General features: G+C 44.1%; 1 non-coding gene across 1 annotated transcript in view; it reads left to right on the forward strand.

Moving 5' to 3' along the window:
- LINC03041 (long intergenic non-protein coding RNA 3041) overlaps window positions 1-4,705 on the forward strand; it is a 72,647-nt gene extending 67,942 nt beyond the window's left edge. Inside the window, exon 4 of the transcript XR_010148500.1 lies at window positions 4,602-4,705. This is a non-coding gene — a transcript (long intergenic non-protein coding RNA 3041). The remainder of the gene's footprint in view (window positions 1-4,601) is intronic.
- The last annotated feature ends 20,913 nt before the right edge of the window (window positions 4,706-25,618 follow it).

The following is a 25,618-nucleotide window of genomic DNA, read 5'->3' on the forward strand; positions in this document are numbered from 1 at the left end:
TGTTGACATGGTTCTATCACTTTCTTCTATTCAGCCCTTTGCTTTCAATCTAAACTTGATATATTCATCCTGATCCTTCATCTAGTTGTTTTGCCCTTGGAGCTAATTTCTCATTCTCAACTTCTGTTTCAGCATTTCACAGCTGGGCATGGTGGCTCACGCCTGTAATCCCAGCAGTTTGGGAGGCCGAGGTGGGTGGATCATTTGAGGTCAGGAGTTTGAAACCAGCCTGGTCAACATGGTGAAACCCCATCTCTACTAAAAATGCAAAAAAATTAGCTGGGTGTGGTGGTGGGCACCTATAATCCCAGCTGCTCGGGAGGCTGAGGCAAGACAATCGCTTGAGTCCAGGAGGCAGAGGTTGCATTGAGCAGAGATCATGCCATTGCACTCCAGCCTGGGTGACGGAGAGAGACTTCATCTCAAACAAACAAACAAACAAAAACGATAACAACAACAACAACCAAAATCACATTTCACTAATAATGTCCCATGTCAGGTAGTTCTACTTCTTCTGTATATTTTGTTAATGGCCTTGGTTTAATTTTATTGCTTAAATGTTCACTCTTTCCTTAATTTTTTTCTGTTTTGGCCTAATGATTTTTATGTTCTTTTTATCAATAATTTCATAATTACTATTACATTATCTGCTTGCTTGGCAATCTTTTTTTCCCCTCCCAATATCACAACTTTTAAACAAAGCTTTCTCCTCTACTTTTCTGTCTAATGGGGTAGGAGTATGGGATACGGAATAGAAACTCCTTCTCATTCTTCACCCTTTACATCCAGCAAAAAGAGCCAGGTGATCTGACATGCAATAGGAAAGGGGAAAAACAAAGATTCACAAATGATAGCTAATACAAGTGCTTCCCAGTTGCCCGAAGTGGTTTAACAGATTACTTTTCTTACAGATTTAGCTAAGAGGCCGTCTGACCTGAGCTCTTTTATGGAACTATTCGGCCTCGCTTTCATTTTTTCTTTTTAGAAATAAATCCTCTCGTCCTCAATCGGAGACACTGAAGAAAGCAGGGAGTTTGTATTTTTTTAATCCATATGAAGGTTTTGGCCAGGAATTTTTCAAACACTAGAATAAATTTTTAAGCTGGACTTTGATATCCAGACAAGCCCAGCTCAAGTTCTCTTGGGTCTCCTTCCCAAAGAACAGACTTCTTCAAACAGACACTGCTCGCTGTCTTAGCAGAAAGGCACCACGGCAGCTGCGACGGCCGCGGTCAGCAGAAACTGCTGCACATCCTGCCTATCTGGGCGGCACCTCCGTTTGCTACATTGCCCTGGGAACCAACACATCCTATTCCGTGGTCCTGAAGCAGCAGTCTTCAGAAAAGAAGGAAAGAGCATGGAGACCATCAGAGCAGGAAATGCTGGGTTCTCTGCTGACAGCATTCTCCATAACATGAGATTAAAATATTGAAGGGAAAAAGACAAACACTATTTTCTTCAGCATTATGATTTGCTTCTTATGCTTTTCATTTTTGACTTTGTCTTTGGAGTTTGGATTGTAGAAGAAATAGATGAGTTTCTTACAGATGAGACCCCCAGAGAACCTTAGGTTTAACTCTTAGTTTAACTTCCTGAAACTTGACTGACAGAACAGAGACTGGGAAAGATAAAGAACCTTAGGTTTAACTCTTAGTTTAACTTCCTGAAACTTGACTGACAAAACAGAGACTGGGAAAGATTAAAAAAAAAAAAAAAAAAAAAAAAAAAGTAACTGGTTTTCTGTGACAACTATAGAAGCAGTTCATTTCCTTTTGGGGACTTAGATGGGAGACTCTAAGTAATTGAAACTTAATACGCAGAGTCCCTCAGAAAAGTGACCACCCTGGGGCTGTTAGCATCATTTCCTGTTAATTGTCACCTGAAATAACCAGTTGTGGAAATGGCACAGGGGGCCTGAAGCAAAGGAATGTAGTCTAGCCCACTCATGGCCCATAATGAAATACAAATGATTTAACAGCAGTACTGACAAGGTTCTCAGAATAAATCATGTCCATTCTCACCACTTCACATCACTTACTGTAATTGCCCTGAGACAGAATGGGGGAGTTGGCCATTGGTTACCTAAGCTCTGCGACAATTCCCCCCTTTTACCCATGAGGACAAAATGCAGTTCTGACCTAATTTACTTCTCTTCCCTAAGGCTGAAGCGCAAGTACTTTCTGTATCCCAGAGAAATCTAGAAGTTAAAGGTGGCCAGAATAATTGCAAAGTTTTTCTGAGAATCCTTTACCTGTGTGTTGACTCCGAAGTGGCCTCTCACAGGCCCGAGTGCTCAAATGAGCTGCTGTGGCTGGGCTTGCCTGGGTTTTCTACCAAATCACATGCCTGGATGGATCTGCTGTAGTTTGAATGTTTGTGTTGCTCCAAAATGCATAGTGAAAATTAATTCCCAATGCAACAGCATTACGAGGTAGGGCCTTTTGGAGGTGATTAGCCTTCGTGAATGGAATTAGTGCCCTTATGAAAAGGGCTTGAGGAACCGAGTTCACCCCACCCACCTCTGCTCTCCCTTCCGCCATGTGAGGACTCAGCACAAGGGGCCATCTTTGAAGCAGAGGCAAGGGCTTGCCAGACACCAAACCTGGCACGTTGGTCTTGGACTTCCCTGCCTCTAGAACTATAAGAGACACATTGCTATTATTTATAAATGACATAGTCTGTAGTATTTTGTTGCAGCAGCACAAATGGACTCAGATAAGACCCAATCATACCCTTCTGTGTATTTCTTCTGTTTTCTCCCAATCTTTCATCCCACTGCAACGAGTAAGGTTTGGAACCTCTCTTGCTTCTCTGGAGAGGCCAAGTTCCTCTGTACCCTTGATCAATAGGGAGTTATGAGTCTCTATGAACTATGCTTCTCATTTGAGTTAGTCATCCTGTTCTCTTGGCCTCCTCTGCACTTTGGCCATGCCTGCCTATCGGTTTGTCTATCTCCTTTGGGCCAAGAACATCTGGGATGAGGAACCTGGTGTGTCTCATCATTGTATCTCCACCGTCTGCCAGAGCACACAGGGAACAAGTAACTGAGGAAAGCAAGGGAGGGGAAGGATGACAGGAAGAAGTCTTGGCCTACTGGCCCAGTTCCCTGGATGTGGTTGCAAATTGATAAGATGCACAGAAACAGAACTTCCAGGGAAGCTTCCTGGAAAATCTTTATGCTTAGACGGAAACTCTGATATGAATGCCACCACAGTATTCATAGGATCAGGATGGCTGGGCAGCCATCTCCCCCAAGACCTGCCAAGACCATGTCATTTCCTTATGTGATGCTGACAGTCTTAGCTCTGGCCCTTAATACCCAACACAAGGTGGCCATCCTGGACAAAGCCTGTGTCTAGGCTCCTGCTGGCCCACTCACCATCATTCCACTATGGCCAAGTAATCATTCCCAAAGGACAGATCCTGCCACTGTCCTATTTAAGAATCACATGCTCATTCCCAGGCCCCACCTGGCCTTTGAGGCTCTCCAACAGTGCCCGTGGCACCACACAACCCTCCAGACTCCCCGAGGATGCTTAGGCCAATCCTCTCGTCCCCAGTGTGCTTAGTCCTAGCTTGGACCTTTCAATGCTTCTGGGCCAATATGTATTCATCTGTTATTTCAAGAAACCTTTCTGAGGAACCATATCCAGCTCATCTTTCTCACACTTTGTATGTCCTCCTTGCTTGGGTGCCCCATCTGGACCACATCCTGCCCATCCTTCTCCTCCCTATGCATTCCTTTTGTCAATGCCTATTTTGAGAACCTTACCAGGTGCTAGGCCCATACCTTGTAAGAGGCAGAGCTGAGATTCAAATCCAGATCTAAACAACCCAAGAGCCTGGCTCTCCATCACAACAACACTCCATGGCACCCCCTGCCCCTGAGGCCTCTTTGACCCTGCCTTAGATTCCTTTCTCAGTGAAAAGAGATGTCACTTTGGCCAGAAAAGCAGGAGTCCCACTAGTTGGGCTGCAGCCCCCAGGATCCATCTCTTCGACAGTTTCCATGCACCAGTTGTGGAAATAATATCACTGTGCAGGCCCGGGAGACACCTTTCTTGGAGTGCAAGACAGCAGAAGGGCTTCAAAAAGGGACCCAAGATTGGGATAGAAAGAGGAAAGCATTCCTCCCTCTCATCCAGTGCTCCCTCACACACTAAGTGGAGACCCTTCCTTTGGGAAGAAAGGAAGCAAGTAAAGGAGATGGAGGCAGTGGTGAGGAGGGGACTCTGCCAGGCACAATGATGAGTCACCATCCAGATCCATGGCACAGCGGCTGGACCAAGAAAAGGATAAGGATTTGGACACAGGGGCTGGTACCCTCTTCCCTTCGCAGCTGGCTGAACCTGTGGAGAAGGAATCTCTGGACGTGGGCCTGAGGTTTTGAGTTCACTCATAGTGGGTGACAAAAACGAGATGGTTATTTGTTTTATGGTAATGATCTCCATGAAGCTCCAAACTCTAGGACTGCAGTCGGCACGCCACGCGGCAGGCCTTCCTTCGGGTGCGAAAGGATTTCCTTGGTTTGGTGGGATTCGTTTGTTTTTTAAATGAGGCTGTTTATTTTCTCTTCTTTTAATGTTATGATTTTTTTTCAGGCTCACAAGGAAGATACATAATGTACAGCCGAATCTACAGTCTCCTATTTTGTCAGCTGCTTGTGTTGATTAAAACTTCAATAAAGATCCTGTGATAAAACAGAGCTATGTTCAAAGGATCCTGTTATGTTTTTAAAGGGCTGAGCTTGGCAGAAAACATGTAGAGTATAGCTTTGCTACCTTGGTATTTTTCCCCTTTTCCAGGTTAAAGAGGGAGAAGTGGAGGAGACACATACAGTGGTTTCTAGTACCTGTGGGATCGTTAGACAGCATGCGTTTAACCAAGTCCCAAATAATAAGCAGGGTCCAACTTAAATGCATGAACATTGTTTATCAAACTGGTGTTAAATGTGTGACCAAGAACAGACCTCGTCCCATAAGTCTGACTGACAGCCTCTCTCTGCAAGAGGTCCCAGCCTAACAGGGAAGGGGAGGAGGCAAGCCAGGGGCAAAGTGAGGACACAGAGCTCCAGGAATTCCAACCCAGTGATTCACCCAACTCGCCCAAGATGATCCATTCCAGCAAGATTCCAATAAACTGCCAGTAACACATCGTTTTAAAGCTCAGAGATCACTGAAGGCTCTCAAGGGAGAGGTGTCAGTGGTGCCATCTACTCCCCAACCCCTTTTCCCCCTTCCCTCCAGACAGCCCATTCCTGGCAGCCGCTGAAGTCTCTCAACTCTTATTCTGCAAGAGGCTGAGAAATGGATGTACGTGAACATCAGGCTTGCCAAAGTCGCTGACTTTATGCAAAGCAGGCAAGTGCAGTCAAAACACTTACAGCAATCAATTCGAGTTGTTGGGTAAAGTTTTTTCCGTGTCCCATACATTATTGAACAGTTAATTTCGTCTTTGTGCCTGCAAGACATTCCAGCTCTCAGATGACAGCTTTATCCATTAAGGAGTGCCTGGTGACAGCCGTGCAGCAAGAGCTTTGCCAGCCTGGCCTGCCGAGAGGCGCGCCTGCATCACCACCGAGAAATCCTGGGACACATCAACATCTTAATCAATATGCGAGAGTCAATTACCGGGGAAGCTAGGACTTAAGCAGGAGCTGATGATGAGGTTCACGTGCAAATGGACTTGATCAATACGCAGCTGAATCTCACACGTGGATTCACATCAGTCCTCCCACGGCACCCAGTCCCTGACTGGCAGGCCAATCACACCGCTCCTAACCTCCAATCATCTGCTTTACTAGATTCATTACTGCTTTTCTTTGATTCATTCCTTTGATAAAAGTATTGGGAACAGAGAAGCAGAGTTGAGGGAAACAACGAAAACGTGATGACTGGACTCATGGAGAACTCATGGAGAGTTCTGCACAGAGCCTGGAAGGACTAGCTCAAAGACCAAGAGAGAGGGTTTCTGCAAAGATGTGTTCTCTCCACATTCATTTTTTTTTTTTAAACAAACACTTCTTAAAGGAAAAACCAATTCAGCTTCTGAGGGAACAATATTTCTTTTTTACTGATGAGAAAGCTGAAACTTAGAAAGGCCAAGAGCATAGGGTTACACAGAGTGGATTCACAGCAGGGACTAGAACCAAGGTCTTTAGATTCCAATATCTACCTAATCTAATTGAATCACATAGCTAAGGGTTAGAGGACTGCAAAAAATGCAAGAGCCACATGAACTAAGAAAGTGAAAGGGAAACAGTGTTTTCTTGGTTGCAGTAGGAATTTCCAGTTGGACCTTAGAGAGTGGAGAATGACTTGACAAGGGTCAGGGAAAAGGCAGTATTCTCTGTGGGATGGGGGCCTGGGTGTCTGATGAGCAGCACAGAGCCACGTTAATGGCAAATGGCTGCACTAATGTGGAAGGGGATGCACTAACAGGAGGTGAGGTGGATGGGCAGGGCAGGGCAACGTTATTCAAGTCAAGTTAGTCATTGTGTTTGGAACACCAAGGCCAGGATGGCAAACTTGGACTTTATCCTCTAGGGCAGTCTTTCTTAAACTAGTATGCTATGGAACACTCGCCCTCTAAGATGCTTCACAAAAGAGGGCAGCAACGTGAAGGACACTTGGAAGACGCTGTGTACAAAGTCATCCCCTCAAAAAAGTCATACTACACTCTAGCACATCGTCACACTCTGAGAAGACCTAGAACAAAGACATGTCTTTAGCTTTCCTCAACCCAGTATACACCCATAAACAGCATTTGGATCTTCTTCAAAGAAAGAAACCTCCCGGACCAGACAGCTAGGTGAGATTGGCTCACCTTTCAGGGGCTCCCAAAAGCATTCTGTATTTTTCTTTGAAACATTCACCACCTATGCAACTTTCATTCAATGTCTACTTTTTTATTACCATGAAAGCTTCATTCATTTGTCTCATTGACTTCCTGGCACAGAGCAGATTCTCCTCCAACAAGGGGATGTGTGTGAAATACTCCAGGAACATAGTTTGGGCAAGGCTGCTCTCCTGGGAACCACTGGAGTTTGCTTCTTGCTCAATATGGTAAACACAGCACCTAAGATGAGCTCTTGATGTTGTTCCTGATGAAAAAAGGTTGAAGCCAGGGAAATCATGGTGCTGGGGAAATCAGTCCAGGAGAAAGGTGGTGAGGGACAAGGTGAACTGGGAATAGACCAGCGTTTATGACTTCAAGAGATATTTCTTGGGAAGAACTGAAGGGGAGCTGCCTGATTGCCACAAAGTATGGAGAGATTGTGAGTGTAGGCTCTGCGGAGGGGCAGACCAAGATCAGAATTGAAACCCGCTTCTTGTAGCACCACAGGCAGTGAGGTGACCTTGGGCCAGTCCCTTCCCATCTCTGAGCTTGTTCCTCATCTATGAAATGACCATGGCATATGGAAGAATCTAATTAAAGTTAGGTATGATTATTAATACATGGGAACTATTGTTAGTATTAGGAAAGACAAGAGAGTGAGAATAGTTTTGGTATTTCAGATGTGCGTATTCAGAAAATTGGGGACATTGGCTCAAATACCAAACTGTGGGAGGAAAAGGGTTTCTTTTGGGGCATGTTGAGTTTGAAGTGAGGCCAGCATGTTTAAATGTCCCACAAGCAGCTAAGCACATAGGACTGAGACCCTAAGGAGGGGTCAGCATGGGGCATGGCTGAAATTGAGAGAATAGATGAGAAACTCTATAAAGGGAATAGAAAGAAAGGGCAGAGAGCAAGAGGCTTCCTTGGGCAGCTGCCTTATTTTGGGAGCAGGAGAACGAAAAGAAAAGTCGACCTTGTTGCTGTTATGAGAAGATGCTGTGGTTCTCAGGCTGCCTTAGACAGCTGAGTAGCATCTCATCAGCCTGAGCTAGGGAAAGTCTGCTGTGTGGGCTAAAGCTTATGTGGTACTCACAGAATATGTGGAAAGTTCCCGTGGCAACTTCTTATTGAAAATCCTCACCCCGGTTATTTTCCATTCCTGCTGAGACATCTCTGTGTCCCTCAGGTTATGGTATAAATATTTTATGAAGTACAGAGGGTTGAGATATCTTAACAGTTTTACTGAAAACTCATATTTCTGAAAGTTAAAGGATGCATTTTCCACTTACAAAAATATGAAACTCTAGATTGGACAAAGAAATGGACATGTCCCATTGCAATATTTTATGCAGTGTTTTTCAGGGTCTCAAAGTACTTAAGATGTTAATTCCATTCCTTTCTCCATGAGGCTTGTAAGTTTCATTATCCAAGTTTAAAGGTGGGTAAGGACTTAGCACAGAGCCCAAAAGATAGTAGGTGTTCAATTGTCCTCTTCCCTTCTTATATGATGAAGGTTGAAATGGGGTCTGTAGACTCAGGGAGGTGAATAATCTGAGATATTTCCAGACTATGCTTAATGCCATTAGCAGGGGTTAGAGGAGAGAAAAGAGAAGAAACTTAATTAGAAGGAGAATAGGCCAGGCGTGGTGGCTCATGCCTGTAATCCAAGCACTTTGGGAGGCTGAAGCGGGCGGATCACGAGGTCAGGAGATTGAGACCATCCTGGCTAACACAATGAAACCCCGTCTCTACTAAAAGTATAAAAATTACCCAGGTGTAGTGGTGGGTGCCTGTAGTCCCAGCTACTCGGGAGGCTGAGGCAGAAGAATGGCGTGAACCCGGGAGGCGGAGCTTGCAGTGAGCTGAGATCGCAACACTGCACTCCAGCCTGGGCAACAGAGTGAGACTCCATCTCAAAAAAAAAAAAAAAAAAAAAAGGAGTGGAATAGAAAAGATATTCTGAAAGGCAATTAGAGCAAGCTTTATGATGAAGTAGAACTGCAGGACCCCCGAATAGAGAAATGATCCATAGTTCATGAATGAGTGTAGACCTTAACACTGAAAAGTGGTCGTTTTGCTAACTGCCCAGAAAGAGTCACACAGCCTCTGCCAACCCAAGTTCTGGCAAAATCATCTCAGTTCCAACTCTCTCTGTGGATCACAACCAACTCATAAAGAACAAGAACATATGAAGGGACCAGGCAATGAATGTCATCAGGCTCCATCGATCCTGCGCCTGCTCACAATCTCCACCGAGGTTTGTGTATCTAGAATCCTGTTCCTACCTTATTATACCTGTGGCTTAGGGAATTAAGCAGCTGGGGGAAAACATGGTTTTTGATACCAAAGAGCATCCTGCTAACTCAAAGTCTGTGTCCTGGGCTTCATTGGCCTTCGTTTTTATCAGAAGTAGGTGGGTAACACATTAGGAAAAAAAAAAATTGGCCCCATAAAGGGATCCGGAAAGAATGACATATTTGTCTGTTAAGTATAAATACGAACAGCCGTGGAGATACGGTCCTGTGGTGCTAGGTTTTCACTCCAGCAACATTCATCTATTGCCAGGAAACGCTAGATTTAGTACCTGAGGGACTGAAGTTTCAAATACCTTATACTTTTTTTTTTTTAATACTCTGCCAAGAATTTAAATTGGTAAAAGCTGGGGACTGACAAAACTTGATCCCCAAGAGCTTTTCTGGCACTGGTTTATCAGAGAATATGGTGCCATTATTTTTATTATAATTATTATTTTTTTCTTTGGTGGGGCGAGAGCTCGTTTATAACCCAATGACTTCTACTCCCAGATGTATTTTTCTTTTTTTTTTTTTTTAAATCCCAATGCTTAAATAAACAGAGGCTTTGCCTTTTGTGGTGGCCTTAGAAGCTGTCATTGGATTTACATGCAAGCGGGTGGTTGTGAGCCTTTTCATGTTTTTAGATCAGCTCAGAAAGAGTTGAAAGGAGAAAGCTAATTTTAGGAAATGTGTTTCCACCAGCTCCACACTGCACATACCTTCCTCCCAAGCCTCAGGTCTCCACCATGCCCTGACACCAAAATCACTTAACAGGGCTTTGCAAAGGGGGCCTGCTGGCCCCAAACTGGGACAGCTGTGGAAGAGCAGAAAAGGCCAACATGAGTTAGTAAGCCTGAGTTTGAGTCCTGGCACCATCATTTTTGAGCCATGAAACTTTGGACAACTTAGCCTCCCTTAGATTTTTCATCTGTAAAATGATAATTGGATTTTCCTGGGAGGGTTCTCGGAAGGATGAAATTAAACGAGACAAATTATGTGAAAATGCTTGGCGCTGTGAGTTTTTTAAATGACAACCTATAAACGACGAGTCCAGGGAAGAAGGGAGAGAACATCATGGAGCACTATTGTGGATTTTTCTCCAAGGTTAGGCTCTTGACATAGACATTCTAGCCGAGAAAACAACTGCCACCACGGAGACACATAAAACAAGAAGATACTATTTACAGTACAACATCTTTATGGTCCCTCATTGCTCCCCGCAGCCATATTCCCGACTGCCTTCAGATCCTCTGCTGATTTTACCCACAAGCAATTTCCAGGGTCAGCTCACCTCTCTCTTGCCCAGGGCAGCGGCGGCAGCAGCAGCAGCCCTGGCGTGTCCTATCTGGCTGGAAATGATTTGAGTTTTATTATACAATTAGATCAAGTCTCTTCGGGGTAGTAGCCTTCCACATACTTAGAAGAATAGATTAGCCATTAGGACTTTGTATATTTTTCCCAGTAATTGACACCACATCCCATTTTCCTCACCAAAGGGAAAAATAACCGCATAAAACAATCATGATTCGGGGGGCAGGAGGTGGGGAACCGGGGCATTCACAATGCAACAATGTCTCAGTCCCACCTCAATCTCCTTCCTTTGCCCAGCTTTGCGTGTCTCTAGGAGCCAGGCAGAGCGGGCCTCCGGTTTGTTTTGTTTTGTTTTTTTTCCCATTCCAGAGCCCCTCAGGCTCAGCGTCCTAAGCACTTTACTAAGAATAAACCAGGCATCATCTCTGCCACCGAGAAACAGCAGCCACCACTGGACGGGAGCCTGGACATTCTTAAAAAGCCCACATAAACATCACCAGAACAGAATTGGTTTTCTTTCTTTCTTTTGCTTTTTTTAGTGCCTCCAAGGTATCCCAGGATGGGTCTATTAGAAACCCTTTCCCTCAGGAGCCCCTTTCTTGTCCTGGTCAGAAAAGGAGTGGGGCTATTGTGGGGTGGTCCAAGCAGTGGTGAGTTGAGGCTCTTTGGTATCCAAGTTAGGAAAAGGAGAGAAAAAAAGAGTTTAAATCCAGAGGGTTCAAGCCACACCTGTTCTTTTGTCCCGTCTCTTCAACCACTGTAAGTTTAGATTTGGAATAGAACAGGGGGAAACCCATCTTACTGAGGGATTTAAACAGAGACCAGTGCAATCCCCTAGGCTGGCTTTGCCTGTATTTGGCATGGTGCATGTCTGCAACGGGCCTCCATGTTGCATCTCAGCCAAAAGCAGACACCTCAGGCCAGCAGTCTGCATCTACACAAGCAAAACAAAACACATGTTCTCAGATGTCTGGTCAAACATTTGTTTCCTTTGGTCATGTTCTAGCAGCCCAAACTCAGATTCCAACTGCAAGGCCTGGTGGCACTAACAGACATTGTTTTTGTTCCATTCATTGCTGCAAAACATCTGTGAGCTAAAGGTTCTTCCCAATTGCAACGATCTTTGTGCCAAGGCTTGATAGGTCCTTGACAGCTTCCATGCCTGCCCATAGGCCTATGAGGCGGCTCTGGTGCAGACATAGGACTGCAGAGAGAGGCGGTCACTCTTCCCAGTCCCTCCCTTTCTTCTTGGATGGACCATCAGACAATGCAGCTAGCAGTACCAGATTTAGTAGACATGAAGTGTTTTCATACATTTTTCAGCTTGGGTCAATGTGTCCAAAGGGACTCTTTGCTGACACGTCTGGGCTGGTTCCTTGGAGAGAAGCTGAAATGCCCATTTTCCAGTAAGATCAATAAACCCACTCAGCTCCGACCACAGACCTTTCCTCAGGTATCCTCCAGCAAGTCAGGGTGTGCTGGACTTTCGTCGTGGCAATGTGACCCAGTGTGCCACCAGGAAATTGTACTTCAAGCTGAGTTTACTTTCCTGAGGACAAAGTCAAAGCCCTAAAGCTTTCAATTTGGTCCCCAAGGACCGTGGAAAATCACAAGATGGAAAGTGACCTTTCTTTGGCCACAACTGGTGATGACTTGTGAACATGTCTCTTTTGCCCAACTTGGCTTTAGCTAAAACCTACTGTTTTGAATAAAACTTGGGCCATTCTCCACCCTCTTCTTACCATACCTCTAGGCACCCACTGCCAAGTCCTAAGAGGCCCTGCCTCTTTTTAACAAGGAACACAAAATGAAGCTGTAATCATAACCTCTCTTGCTCGTTCAGAAAATATGCAGATGTGATTTTTCTTTCTTTTTTTCTTCTCAACATACCTATGTCCCTTCATTATTTTTAAAACTGTCTCTTACTTTTTTTCCCCCACTCCCACCCCCACTGTTCTTAGCTAGGGGCCAAGTTCAATCAAACATCCCCCAGTTGGCACCAAATGGGCACCTGAGGGTAATAGGGCGCAGTGGCACTTTCCCGCCTCCTTCTTTCTCCGGTTGCCAGAAGAAACCCAGCTGGGTCCCTCAGCCAACACAGGCCCCTAATTTAAGTTTAATAGTACAGCATTTTTACTACTTTTGGCCAGGGCATTTTGAGAAAGGGTAATATATGTGAAAAATATACCCTAAAAAATTCTGTTTAGAAAACAATTCCAGTCTAAGCGCTCCATGCTCTCAGTTTCTGGCCCTCTTTTCAGGAAAGCAGCTCCAGCAACCACACAATTTAGATCCATTTTGGGGTGGGTGGGGGGGGTTCCATTTCCTTCCTATGTGATTTTTTTATTAGGTGTTTTTTTTGTTTGTTTGTTTTTTTTTTGCTATTTTTCTTTCCCTATGCTGGTTTACTGCCTTGTACCTATCTACCCCCAAGGAGTTTAAAAACCTCAAGTAAGTGTTATTGGATTTTTCTTAGTGTATTTTTGGACATTTCTGGTTGAGAGTGTGTGGTCGGGATCTGTGTGTCTGTGCTGGGAGGGTGCTGGGCTGCATGCCCAATGATGATGGCCATGAAGGCCTGGGAGAGTCAGCAGAGCCTCCCAAGCATGTGTGGAACATGGAATTGCCCCTTGTTTCATGGTAGTGAAAACCCTACTGGTTAAAGGTTGAGGCACCTGGTAGGCTTTTAACAAGTATCCATTTTGTAGACAAGGGAAAGAGAGAACATTAGGTACCATTTCTTGAACTTCTACTTTGCATTGCATAATCAATGCTCTAGGTAGTTTACTTCATTCAACCCTCACAACAGCACTGTAATGGTGACGTACTCCACTACACAGAGGAAGAAACTTCAGAGGTTAAAAGGGATACGGTTACTTCCTGTAGCACATGTGGAATAAGGCAGGATTCTAATCCAGGTCTGCCTTTCTACTGGAAAGAATCTAAACTGGGTGAAATTATTAAAAACCATGATCCCCACTCCCCAAAAGGCAAAATATATTGACTGGGAACCACGAGTAAATGTTTGGGCCTCTTAGAAAGAGGCAACTGGTTGTAGAATCATTGCCTTGAGACATTTGAAAAGTTCAGTTAATTTCTCTGGGCTTCCTCCTCCTCTGAAAAAGGAGCATGTTGGGCTTGATTCAAGAGAGCAAGGAGACCTCACAATTTGCTGTTACCCCCAGCAACCTCCAGCGCTTCCCCGTGCGCCATGGCAGACGTCACTAACAGACAATGCATGGGGCCTCAGACTCCTTCTCTACACAACATTCTAGGCAGCTACTAACAACATTCTCACTGCCCTTCAAGGCAGCACAGCCAGCTGTGGCATCCCCCAACCTCCAGTCATCTGTTCATCTCCTTCATAATTTTTACTGTATCTATCCTCCCTATCAACTCAATATATTTACTTGCTTGATTTATCGCGATTCCCTTTTTTTAAGCCAAAGAATAGCCTTTTTCTAAGAATAATATCCATGGTTTAATGTGGTAACAATAAGATTTTGAATATGTTTTTAAAGTATATAATTATGTAATTTTTAAATAAAGTTGTCCAGGATCCATTCAAGGTTAACTTAGCATGTTTTCAACACTTTCTATGATGCTGGCATGGCAGGAAGACTGGAGATTTGAGGCTCAAAGAGACTTAGTTGGAACCCCTGCTCAATCTTGCACCAATTCCGTGGCCTTGAGCAAATTATGTAATCTTTTTGAGTCTCAAGTCCCAATTATGGGAATAATAAGCCTTTCTTTGCTATACTGTCTTGAGGGTGAAAGTTAACTTAATGCAATAATTTGCACAAAGCTCCCGGCATAGTCTTTGGTACAAGGTAGATATTCAATAAATGGCCACCATTGTAATTGTTTGTATGCTAATACGCTGTGTTGCTGGTATCACAGTCCCCAGCGCTGTATGAAAGTCCCCTTCTTTCCTGAAACCCAAGCTAGATCCCATCTGTCCCAATGCCTGGGACTCCCAGAATATAGGATTGAGGGTCCTCAAAGATGATGTTCTTTAGGGACAAATATTTACCCAAAGAAAGTAGGTCCTTAAAGAATTCTGTCATTGCTGTCCTGTCAGAGGAGCCTGGCAGCACTGTCACAGGAGCATGGCTTTGGTAATAAGACTCTGTCATCATTAGGGAGCCATTTTATTTCTGTGACACCGTCATCCCCAGGTCCCAGCACACCTGATTACATAAGTGGCTTTTCTTTCCTGCCTCGTCTCTGTTATTACTTCTAATGTTTTTCTGCTTCTGAAGGATGGGAAAAATGAAGCGTATCTATGAACAAGGCCTCTAAGTTGGGGACTGGAGTAGAAAATACAAAACAACCTTTCCCTGTCTCTATGACCAGGTGGACTGCCAGTGAGTCCCTGTTTTTATTTCTCCAAGCCCAGCTGAACATACCTATTTTATCAGTTGACTTTGTCAATGCAAAGCAGCAAGTGACACTGAAACACCTGTATTTTGAGGCCCTGGTCATCTAAATCTGCCTGTGAAAAGTAGATGACACAGTAGCACAACACTGAATCCTCCCCCATGTTTTAGCCTGAAAGATGCTTTTGCTTATTTACTTAAAGAAAGGAGGGAAAGGAGTGGCAAACTGCCTGTGTCCTGAAAGACTTCAGGAGTTATTCCTGGCGCTCTCTTTCCGTGAACTCTGAGGTTTGGGGATAGGAGAAATGAGAAGGAAAGATGTGTCTCCAGAGTAAATGGTGAGATCTGCTCTCTCTGCTCCTGCCCACTCCCATATTGTATTCTCACTGAGGTCCTAACCAGCTGTTCTTAGAATGGGGGCTGGGGAGGGTGAGAAGTCTGCGGCCTCACTGATGCTGCTGGGGACAGATGTAGGTCCAAGGGTGATCATTTCTGCCAGGCAGAGGGGAGGGAAATTTCTGATAAAAACAATATAACTCAAAGAGAAAGGGAAGAACCAAAATCATGCCTGGAATGTAGGGAATTCACAGGGATGGGAGAGAAGATGAATAAAATGTCTGAAAAAGACACGGGAGGACAGGCAAGCAGCACATCTCCACCTCTGATTCTGCTCAACAGAACCCATCTCTTCCCATCAGACAATGGCAAATACCTGGGCAATCGTCAGCCACCTCATTCTCTGACCGACTGTGAACCTAGACCCTCACAGTGTGTGTGTACATGTGTATGCAAAGCAATTAAAAAGGAAGACTGAAGACGAAACAAATCAATGTTTACAGATTCATAATAAGTTCCTTTCCATATATTTATTTATTTTCTCTTTCGCCACTAAAGATGCAACAGCAAACTTGCAGGGAGCAGTTGTTGCCAGAGGGTGAATCATGGCTCTATTGATTTGATTATGTAAAAGCTCAGAGGAACCTAAAGCCAGATACAGAAATATCTCATGGCCCTGAACCCTATGGGACACACACTAGTAAAAAAGCAATCTTTATATTGTTCCTGATAAAAGCATCATTAGTTTCCTCATAGTGAAACCATTTCTCTGCTGATACAGTATATGGTTTTCTTTTTCTCCAGAATCCACTCAGACATAATTAACACTCAGTTACTAGACTTGAGGTTCCCTGGGGTGACCTGCTCAAGTTGGGGAGGGGGGTGAAGGGCTAGAGATGGAAAGAAAGAAAGACTGAGAGAGAGGTGGGAAGGGAGGGAGGGGGCAGGGAGGAGAGAAGAGATAGGAGAAGGAGGGAGGCAGAGGCGGGTGGAGTGGGGGTACAGTATCGAATCTATCCTTCCTTGGCCTTCCTGAACACCGCCCCGTTGCCTGCACTGCGCGGGAGAAGAGAGCCAGCGCGGTGGCGCCCTCTGCTGGGCCTGCTTACCCTCCTCGCCACGCGATCTGGACCAAGCCCCAAGCCATGCAATTCCGGGACGACCCTCTCCACCCCTTGTTCTTCTTTGCTTCCTTAGGAATAGCACTCCAGCCATCGCCTTCCGATGAGAGAAGTCTGGACTGACCTCTCTGCAGACAGACAAATGCCCAAAGACGTGCTCACAGTTTGTGCTAAAACTGCAGCAGCAGCAGCAACAGATAGCAATATGCTCTGCCTCCTTGTCCCTGTCAGTGTAGGCAGTGGCTCCCTGAAAAGCCCTTGAATAAACAGTGTTGCTGGGGTCAGCAGGGCTGGCCTTGGATGGGATCTTAAGATTTAAAGGTTTGGAAAAATGGAACCTGGAAGGTCCTTCCATATCTCTATTTGACAGCTGGATGGCTAATGTCTATGAGCCCCAGGGACAGGTCCTGGCTGCCCACAGGAATGGGCTCTGGCTTAGAAAGCCTGCATACCAGGGGACTCTGTGTTCGTCTCCAGCTGGGCCTCAGCTTCACTAAAGATAAGAGAAGAATGCCAAATGTATTGCTCATCCTATGGACTTCTAAGCAAATAATGGCCCTTTCAGGAAAAATAAAAATTGTTGATTTTAGAATTCCTGGATGTGAATTTGAATTCACTAAGACAGAAACCAAGTCAGTTTACAAGGAGGCTATTCTTGCACCTTTCATGTATATTAACAAGCCCATGGATGTATCTACAAACACATACATGCACACACACACACACACGCACATGCATATGGTGGGTATTAAAACATAAATGCATGAACACTTTCACACACAGGGACACCCAACCAGAACCACATGTACACAGACTTCCAAACACATATATATAGATGTCTTCATGGAATCCCATATGGACTGCATCTTCCAGCCACAGACTCACCCTCCCGGCCTTCCTCCCTCTGCTCCCAAGTTGTGTGAAACTTGGGAAATTTCCTCTGGGAGTCATTCTGTTGCTCTATTGTTCCATCCTAAAGGCCCTTCCAGGGACCACTTCCCAGACAGCAAAGTCTCTGTGCTCCCACTGGCACCAGATCTCTGTACGTTCATTAGTTTAGGCAGATCACAGGGGATTTCAGTAAAGATTTCTGGAAAAATTTAAAGAGCAAAGCTCTGAGGTCAGGCAGGCTTAGTAGCTAACAGCATGGATTCTGAGCCGGATTGTCTGCATGCACCCTAGTGCTGTCATGCACTAGTGGTGTGCTTTGGTTGCCTCATCTATAAAATGGAAATAACAGTACCTGCCTAATGGGGTTGTGATGGTCATAAAATGGGTTAGTATTCAGAATCTGCTGGAACAGTATCTGACATATAATAATCACTATATAAATCTCTCTCAAATAAAAGTACATAACCCAGGCTGGTTGTGCTATTTCCTGAGTAATCCTGGGGGCCTCTTCCCCTATCTCTCATTAGGTAAAAGGAAGAAGAGAACACAAAGAAATGATGACCAGGGCCATGCACAGTGGCTCACACCTGGAATCTCAGCACTCTGGGAGGCCGAGATGGTGGATCACTTGAGCCCAGGTGTTGGAAACCAGCCTGGGCAACATGGCGAGACCCCATCTCTAAAAAAAATACAGAAATCAGCCGGGTGTGGTGGTGCATACCTGTAGTCACAGCTATGAGGGAGAGTGAGGTAAGAGGATCACCTGAGCCCAGGAGGTCAAGGCTGCAGTGAGCTGGGATTGCACCACTGCACTCCAGCCTGGGTGACAGAGTGAGACCCTGTCTCAAAAAAAAAAAAAAAAAAGGAAAGAGAAAGGAAAAGACATGATGACCAGACACATCCTTCATACTTTTTCAGTCTTAGGGACCCTTTCCTGTACCTCATTGATTAGCTTTATTATATGTTATAATAGCATCATGACCTGCAGTCAGTTTGAAAATCTGCAATGCCTCCTCATCTGCAAAGCCTCTTGAAAATCCCTTTTAGTGTACATGATTTTAAAAGTCAGATATAGGCAACTTTTAAACCTCATTTGTATTTTTATTTTACTTTAAGTTCTGGGACACAAGTGTAGAACTATTTGTTGCACAGGTGTACGTGTGCCATGGTGGTTTGCTGCACCTGTCAACCTGTCATCTAGGTTTTAAGCCCTGCATATATTAGCTATTTGTCCTAATGTTCTCCCTCCCCTCGCCCCCACCCCCCAACTGGCCCCCATGTGTTAAACCTCATTTTAAACATTCATTTCAACCTTCTCCATTGATTTTTACCCCTCTTTTAAAAGTTAGAATTGTCAAAAAGTAGAATACTTGACTGTTTTATATTCCCTTCCTTATTTCTTTTTTATCTTTCCCACTTTCTCATGGAAGCATAATTAACAGTGAAATAGCAGAAAGCATGGTGATTAGGGTCACAAGATAAGTTGGCCAGTGAGCTTTAAACCATCAATGCATTAGGAACAAAGCCAGACGCTGACATGATGATCTTAGTAGGAAGCCTAATAATGGAACATGCCTCCATATTGATTTTCTTTAAATATCTGTTCAACAGTTTTGTGGAGGAGTAAGGGAAAGAGAAAGAAGACAGCTAAGAAAAGTCATAGGTCTTTCCTTTGCTCTTCTAACAATTCTGCTCTGCCTCAAATTTGCATATCCCACTCAAATAAACAAAAGCTCTGCAGCAAACTAGACCTGATTTCCTTTGAAGATGAAAAGACATGCAAGTATTGTGAAAGCCCAACCCACTGCAAAGAACATTTAATTGAAATATTCCATCTACACATGTACTTTTGATGAATGCAACTTTTCTCATCTTGTTACATTTCTAGTAAGGTTTAGCATTCAAGTGATACTTCGGTGCTCCTATAGGAAGCAATGCCCCTGGAAACTGCACATAGACCCTACTCAGCAGCTGGTTTTGATTAGGAGGGAATTTTTTTCATAGATGCCTTTTTAGCTCTGGGTCAGAGAAGGCCCAAGACAGTGTCTGTGGTGGCATCTGTCCTCTGGAATGGCCCTGTGTTGCTCTTTGAAGGTCTTCTCATTCCAGGAATAACCTGGAAGACCCATGACTTCCTAAGTTGACATCCACACTCAACCCCTAGAGCAAGCTTGGTGGTTTCCACAGGAAAACATTCTTTGCCCTGTTTTTCCCTCTCAACATCATATACCTAATTTATCTTTACAACACGGACTTTAAGAACCCACAAAATCTGCAGTGCCTTCTTGACAGTGAGTCTTGATAGAAATATTAAATCAATGTGCAAAAATCACAAGCATTCTTATACACCAATAACAGACAAACAGAGAGCCAAATCATGAGTGAGTGAACTCCCATTCACAATTGCTTCAAAGAGAATAAAATACCTAGGAATCCAACTTACAAGGGATGTGAAGGACCTCTTCAAGGAGAACTACAAACCACTGCTCAATGAAATGAAAGAGGATACAAACAAATGGAAGAATATTCCATGCTCATGGGTGGGAAGAATAAATATCGTGAAAATGGCCATACTGCCCAAGGTGATTTATAGATTCAATGCTATCCCCATCAAGCTACCAATGACTTTCTTCACAGAATTGGAAAAAACTACTTTAAAGTTCGTACGGAACCAAAACAGAGCCCACATTGCCAAGTCAATCCTAAGCCAAAAGAACAAAGCTGAAGGCATCACGCTACCTGACTTCAAACTATACCACAAGGCTACAGTAACAAAAACAGCATGGTACTGGTAACAAAACAGATATATAGACAAATGGTACAGAACAGAGCCCTCAGAAATAATGCTGCATATCTACAACTATCTGATCTTTGACAAACCTGACAAAAACAAGAAATGGGGAAAGGATTCCCTATTTAATAAATGGTGCTGGGAAAACTGGCTAGCCATATGTAGAAAGCTGAAACTGGATCCCTTCCTTACACCTTATGCAAAAATTAATTCAAGATGGATTAAAGACTTACATGTTAGACCTAAAACCCTAAAAACCCTAGAAGAAAACCTAGGCAATACCATTCAGGACATAGGCATGGGCAAGGACTTCATGTCTAAAACACCAAAAGCAATGGCAACAAAAGCCAAAATTGACAAATGGGATCTAATTAAACTGAAGAGCTTCTGCACAGCAAAAGAAACTACCATCAGAGTGAACAGGCAACCTACAGAATGGGAGAAAATTTTTGCAATCTACTCATCTGACAAAGGGCTAATATCCAGAATCTACAACGAACTCCAACAAATTTACAAGAAAAAAACAAACAACCCCATCAAAAAGTGGGTGAAGGATATGAACAGACACTTCTCAAAAGAAGACATTTATGTAGCCAACAGACACATGAAAAAATGCTCATCATCACTGGCCATCAGAGAAATGCAAATCAAAACCACAATGAGATACCATCTCACACCAGTTAGAATGGCGATCACTAAAAAGTCAGAAAACAACAGGTGCTGGAGAGGATGTGGAGAAATAGGAACACTTTTACACTGTTGGTGGGACTGTAAACTAGTTCAACCATTGTGGAAGTCAGTGTGGCAATTCTCAGTGATCTAGAACTAGAAATACCATTTGACCCAGCCATCGCATTACTGGGTATATACCCAAAGGATTATAAATCATGCTGCTATAAAGACACATGCACACGTATGTTTATTGCGGCGCTATTCACAATAGCAAAGACTTGGAACCAACCCAAATGTCCAACAATGATAGACTGGATTAAGAAAATGTGGCACATATACACCATGGAATACCATGCAGCCATAAAAAATGATGAGTTTATGTCCTTTGTAGGGACATGGATGAAGTTGGAAACCACGATTCTCAGCAAACTATCGCAAGGACAAAAAACCAAACACTGCATGTTCTCACTCATAGGTAGGAATTGAACAATGAGAACACATGGACACAGGAAGGGGAACATCACACTCTGGGGACTGTTGTGGGGTGGGGGGAGGGATAGCATTAGGAGATATACCTAATGTCAAATGACGAGTTGATGGGTGCAGCACACCAACATGGCACATGTATACATATGTAACAAACCTGCACGTGTGCACATGTACCCTAAAACTTAAAGTATAATAAAAAAAAAAAAAAGAAAATTCACCCCTCTCTCAAAAAAAAAAAAGAAATATTAAATCATGCACAGAGTTATTTCAGACCAAAGTGGTGCTTAACTGGATTCTAATTATTTGAAAATCAGTAAGGTATGGATGATCTCTGTGTAACCCTTAGTTAAATGAAATAGTCAATTAACCACCACAACTTTACTTACCCAGTCATGCTAAGTAGGAGTTTGCTATGGCCGTGATGTGACTTTTCCTATAGATACATGGTTTCTGTCCTTAACATGTGTGCTTTAAGGCTTCTCAATTGCCCCCAGTAAAATGGATGGAACTTACCCAGCTTGAGCATTACCAGCCAGACGCACCAGTGGGACAATTAGCTAGTGGTGGTCACTGTTTGCTGCAAGCATCAAAGAAAGCAAACCAGGCCATGTGGGAAATGAAATCAAGAGACTGACTTCATTCCCAGTCTGCCCAGTCTAACTAGATACAGGCAACATGAAGACATTTTCCTCTTTCTCCCATACCCACCACTGTCTCCTCAAAGGCCTATTGGTGCGGGAAATTCTATTTGGGGAGGGACCAAGATCAGACTGTGGGCATGACCTGTGTAAGACTCAGATGCAAACACTATAGAAAGCCTGAACACGTGAGGGGCCTGTAGGAAAATCCCAGCAGCTCTACATAACCTAACCTCAGTAGTCACAATTCCCTGCCCCAACTGTGTTCTCTTCTACATTGTCTGCTCAACAAACTTCTACTCATCCTTTATAGTCCAGCTCAAATATCTCCTCTTTCAGAATGGCTCTCAGGACTCTCACCCCAACCCAGGCAGGAAGAGGCTCCTCCCACCTGGACTCTGCCAGCACTCTGCTCATGCCTTTTTTTAAAATCCCAGCTCTACCAATTATGAGCTGTCTTTCTAAGTAAAATGGGGATAATGTCAGTACCTATCTCATTGTGTCATTGTGAGGGTTGAGTTAATGCAAGTAGAACCTCTCTGGCAATGATGGGCACACAGTAAACTATCAATACATCCTGGCCATGGTTGTTAGTGCACTGTATGCAATGGACTATAATCATCTGCCTGTTATATTTAGGAATGTGTGCTTCTTGGAATGTTTCTCAGAGCTCCATCAAAACAATCCTATAATCTAGTCTAATGAGGTGCGTAACTAAGATAAACCTTCATCCTTCTGGTTTTATTAACTGACAATTGTGAGAGTCACACACTTCTTGAATGTTTTTGAGATTTCTCAGTGCTCCTGTGGGCCTGCGTGGTGGTTTTTAAATATCCGCAAATAGGCCGGGCATGATGGGTCACACTTGTAATCCCAGCATTTCGGGAGGCCGAGGCAGGAGGATTGCTTGAGGCCAGGATTTCAAGATTAGCCTGAGCAACATGACAAAACCTGCTCTTTACAAAAAATTTAAAAAGTTAGCCAGGCGTGGTGCTGCTCACCTGTAGTCCTAGCTACTTGGGAAGCTGATGCAGGAGTTTGAGTTTTCAGTGAGCCATGATCACACCACTGTACTCTAGCCTGGGTGACAGAGTGACACCCTGTTTCAAAAAATGGAAAATAAAACAAAATAGAAATAATCAATAAATATCCACAAATACTTTGATATTATTTCCTTCAATAGGTATACCCTAATTCCCTCTCTGAAATGCGAGCTGTACTTACTGACTTGTTCTAAGGAATGGAGTGTGCCGGAGGGGCAGTGTGCGTCTCCCACGATTCAAACACAAATGGCACCAGGACTTCCTCCTTTACCTTGGATTACTCACTCTGGGGAAAGCTGGCTGCCATGTCATGAAGACACTCAAGCAGCCCCAGGGGGAGGTCCATGTGGCAAGGAAGTGAGGCTTCCTGCCAACAGCCAGCAAAGAACTGAAATCTCTTGCCAGTAGCCATTGGGTGAGCCATTTCAGAAGTGGGTCCTCCAGCCCCAGTCAAACCTTGGATGGCTGCAGCCTTGGAGAGACCTGGAGCTAGAACTCCCAAGCTATGCCGCTCTGAAATTTCTGACCCACAGAAACTAAGATAATTAATGTTTATTATTTTAAGCTGCTAAATGTTGAGGTAAGCCGTTATGCACCAATAGATAACTAATATAGATGATGACAGTACATTTTGAGTCAGATTTCTGTCTGAAAGTGACATGCCTTTGAGTGGAAAGAGAAGGCAGAGAATAGGATTGGTAATTTCCTACAAAACTTTACATGCTAGGGAAAGGGACAACTCTTGTCATCTCTCCTGATGGCTGGCCAGGCTGCTACTCCTCAGGGGTGCCGTGGCCTCCTGGAGGCTCCCCTCCTGGGGAGGGCTTGGTCTGCTCATGGGGGAGGGAGGGCCCACTGCATGCTGTTACCCCTGAATCCTGCTGGCTGCTAGTCACTGGCTACAACGCCAACCTGAAACAGTTTGTGAATATCTTCAGTTCCCTGGAGAACCCACCTAGAGTAGGAAAAAAAACACCCAACCCATGGACTCGAGTCACACCTAAACTCTGCCCCTTAAGTCTAGAGCTTGGAAAAGTCATGCAATCTCTCAAACCCTTGGTTTTTCTCATCTGAGAGATGGGAATAATAAAAGTATCTATCTTTTGTGTTGTGGGGAAAAATGAGATAAGTACACAAAGAATTTTTAAAACCACAGATTGATGGTGTTTTATCATTTCATATCATATATCATATCATACTATATCATAGTTTTGTTTTGTTTTCTCCCACAGTCCACATAGATGCCCAGTAATCTCAAAATCACTCGGCAATTCCCTACTGCCCTAGAGAAATGTTATTTGATAAGTTTATATAAAGATCGAAAGAGAATGCCTGGAGATAGGTAGCCCGAACAGATGACTTTCAACTTACAAAATTTTAAGGCAGCAATGGAAGAGAGATTGGAAAAAAGGGCATCTACCTGGTGCTCCTTCAGATAGATCAGATATCAGGTCTACTCTCCGTGACAAAGGAGGCTTTTGGCAGCATGAGCAAAATGGCCTAAATATCTAGAATGCCCTTGTTGCCAATTTGAAATAGGAGGTGCATCTCCCCCGGTTTTAGAACGGTCCTGCCTGCAGATGGGGCCTGTAGTGTTTGACCCTTTGAATTCCTTCCGGTTTTATGATTTCACCTTCACTGCATCCTCCTCCTTCCTCCCCTCCTCACCTCCACCTCCACACACTTCTACTTTGTCAGACAAAACCCAGAAATATTGAAATGTGGTTTGAGTATCACGGCAGCCAGGAAGTTGAGAGAACAGGTTAAAACTATTTTCTTAAGTCCCAGCTTCTTTCCAGGAAATACAGCACTTACAATATATAGATAAATAGCCAGAGCCATTTAGATGATTCCATTTGTCCTTTCCCACTTGTCAAAGCATTGCGCTACCAGCATGTCGGGCCCTATTTAAGTAAATGGACCCCTCCCTCAGCCATAAACAGTGGCTCTTCTCTGGGGTTTTGTTCATAGAATTAGGCCACAGGCGATTCAGAGGATTCCCAACCAAACAAACTCTGCTTATCTGAATTAGTTACGAGGCGTGCCCCTTCTTAAGAGTTAGTTCTTAGTAATAATGCTGCTCAGGTCATAGTCAAGGTCATGCCCAGTGGAGCCAACTTCAATTTCCAGACTTCTAAGACACATTTTAGAGTAAGCCTCTCAAACTCTCTGCCTCTGAAAATGGCCTGACAGGGCAAAACATCCAGCAAAACAAGGAGGGTTTATTGTGAATATCCACAGTCATGGGCAGGAATTGGAAAACTGTTAGCATTAGAGACAGTTTTATCAGTTTTAGAGACTAGTTCTCTCTTGTCTCTCTGTTTCTTTCTCCTTCCTTGTCTCTCTTTCACTCTGTCTCTGTTTCTCCCTGTACATCTCTTTCTCTTCCATCCTTCAGTGACCTACGTTCACCTTGTGCACCACGTCTTTGCACCACATATTTTCCCTGCCTCATAGCTCCTGTGTCCCTGTAAAATCTACTTCCTCATCTCAGAATTTGTTTCCCCAGGATCTTGTCCAGCCTAATTCTACCCCAGGATATCCTTTCTACTTCAGCTCTCATCGATGATACCTCATTGCATTCTCTCAGCTCAAATGAAGGTCTTGGTTAATTCAGCTCATCTTGTGGGGGGCCAGACCATGCCTTGTGTCTTTGGCTTGGCTTCCTTAGAGCACTGCCCATCCCTGGTCCAGTCATCCACACCTGGTCCGAGTCGTATTGTATCAAAGATGACAGCTCTAAGTCTTTTAAGCAGAAGCTGCAGGGAGGGAAGGTTCTCCAAGAATGGGAACGTGGGCATGCCAGGTGGTCTTAG

This window comes from Pan troglodytes, chromosome 11 (genome assembly GCF_028858775.2).
Source record: "Pan troglodytes isolate AG18354 chromosome 11, NHGRI_mPanTro3-v2.0_pri, whole genome shotgun sequence".
Taxonomy (NCBI): Eukaryota; Metazoa; Chordata; class Mammalia; order Primates; family Hominidae; genus Pan; species Pan troglodytes.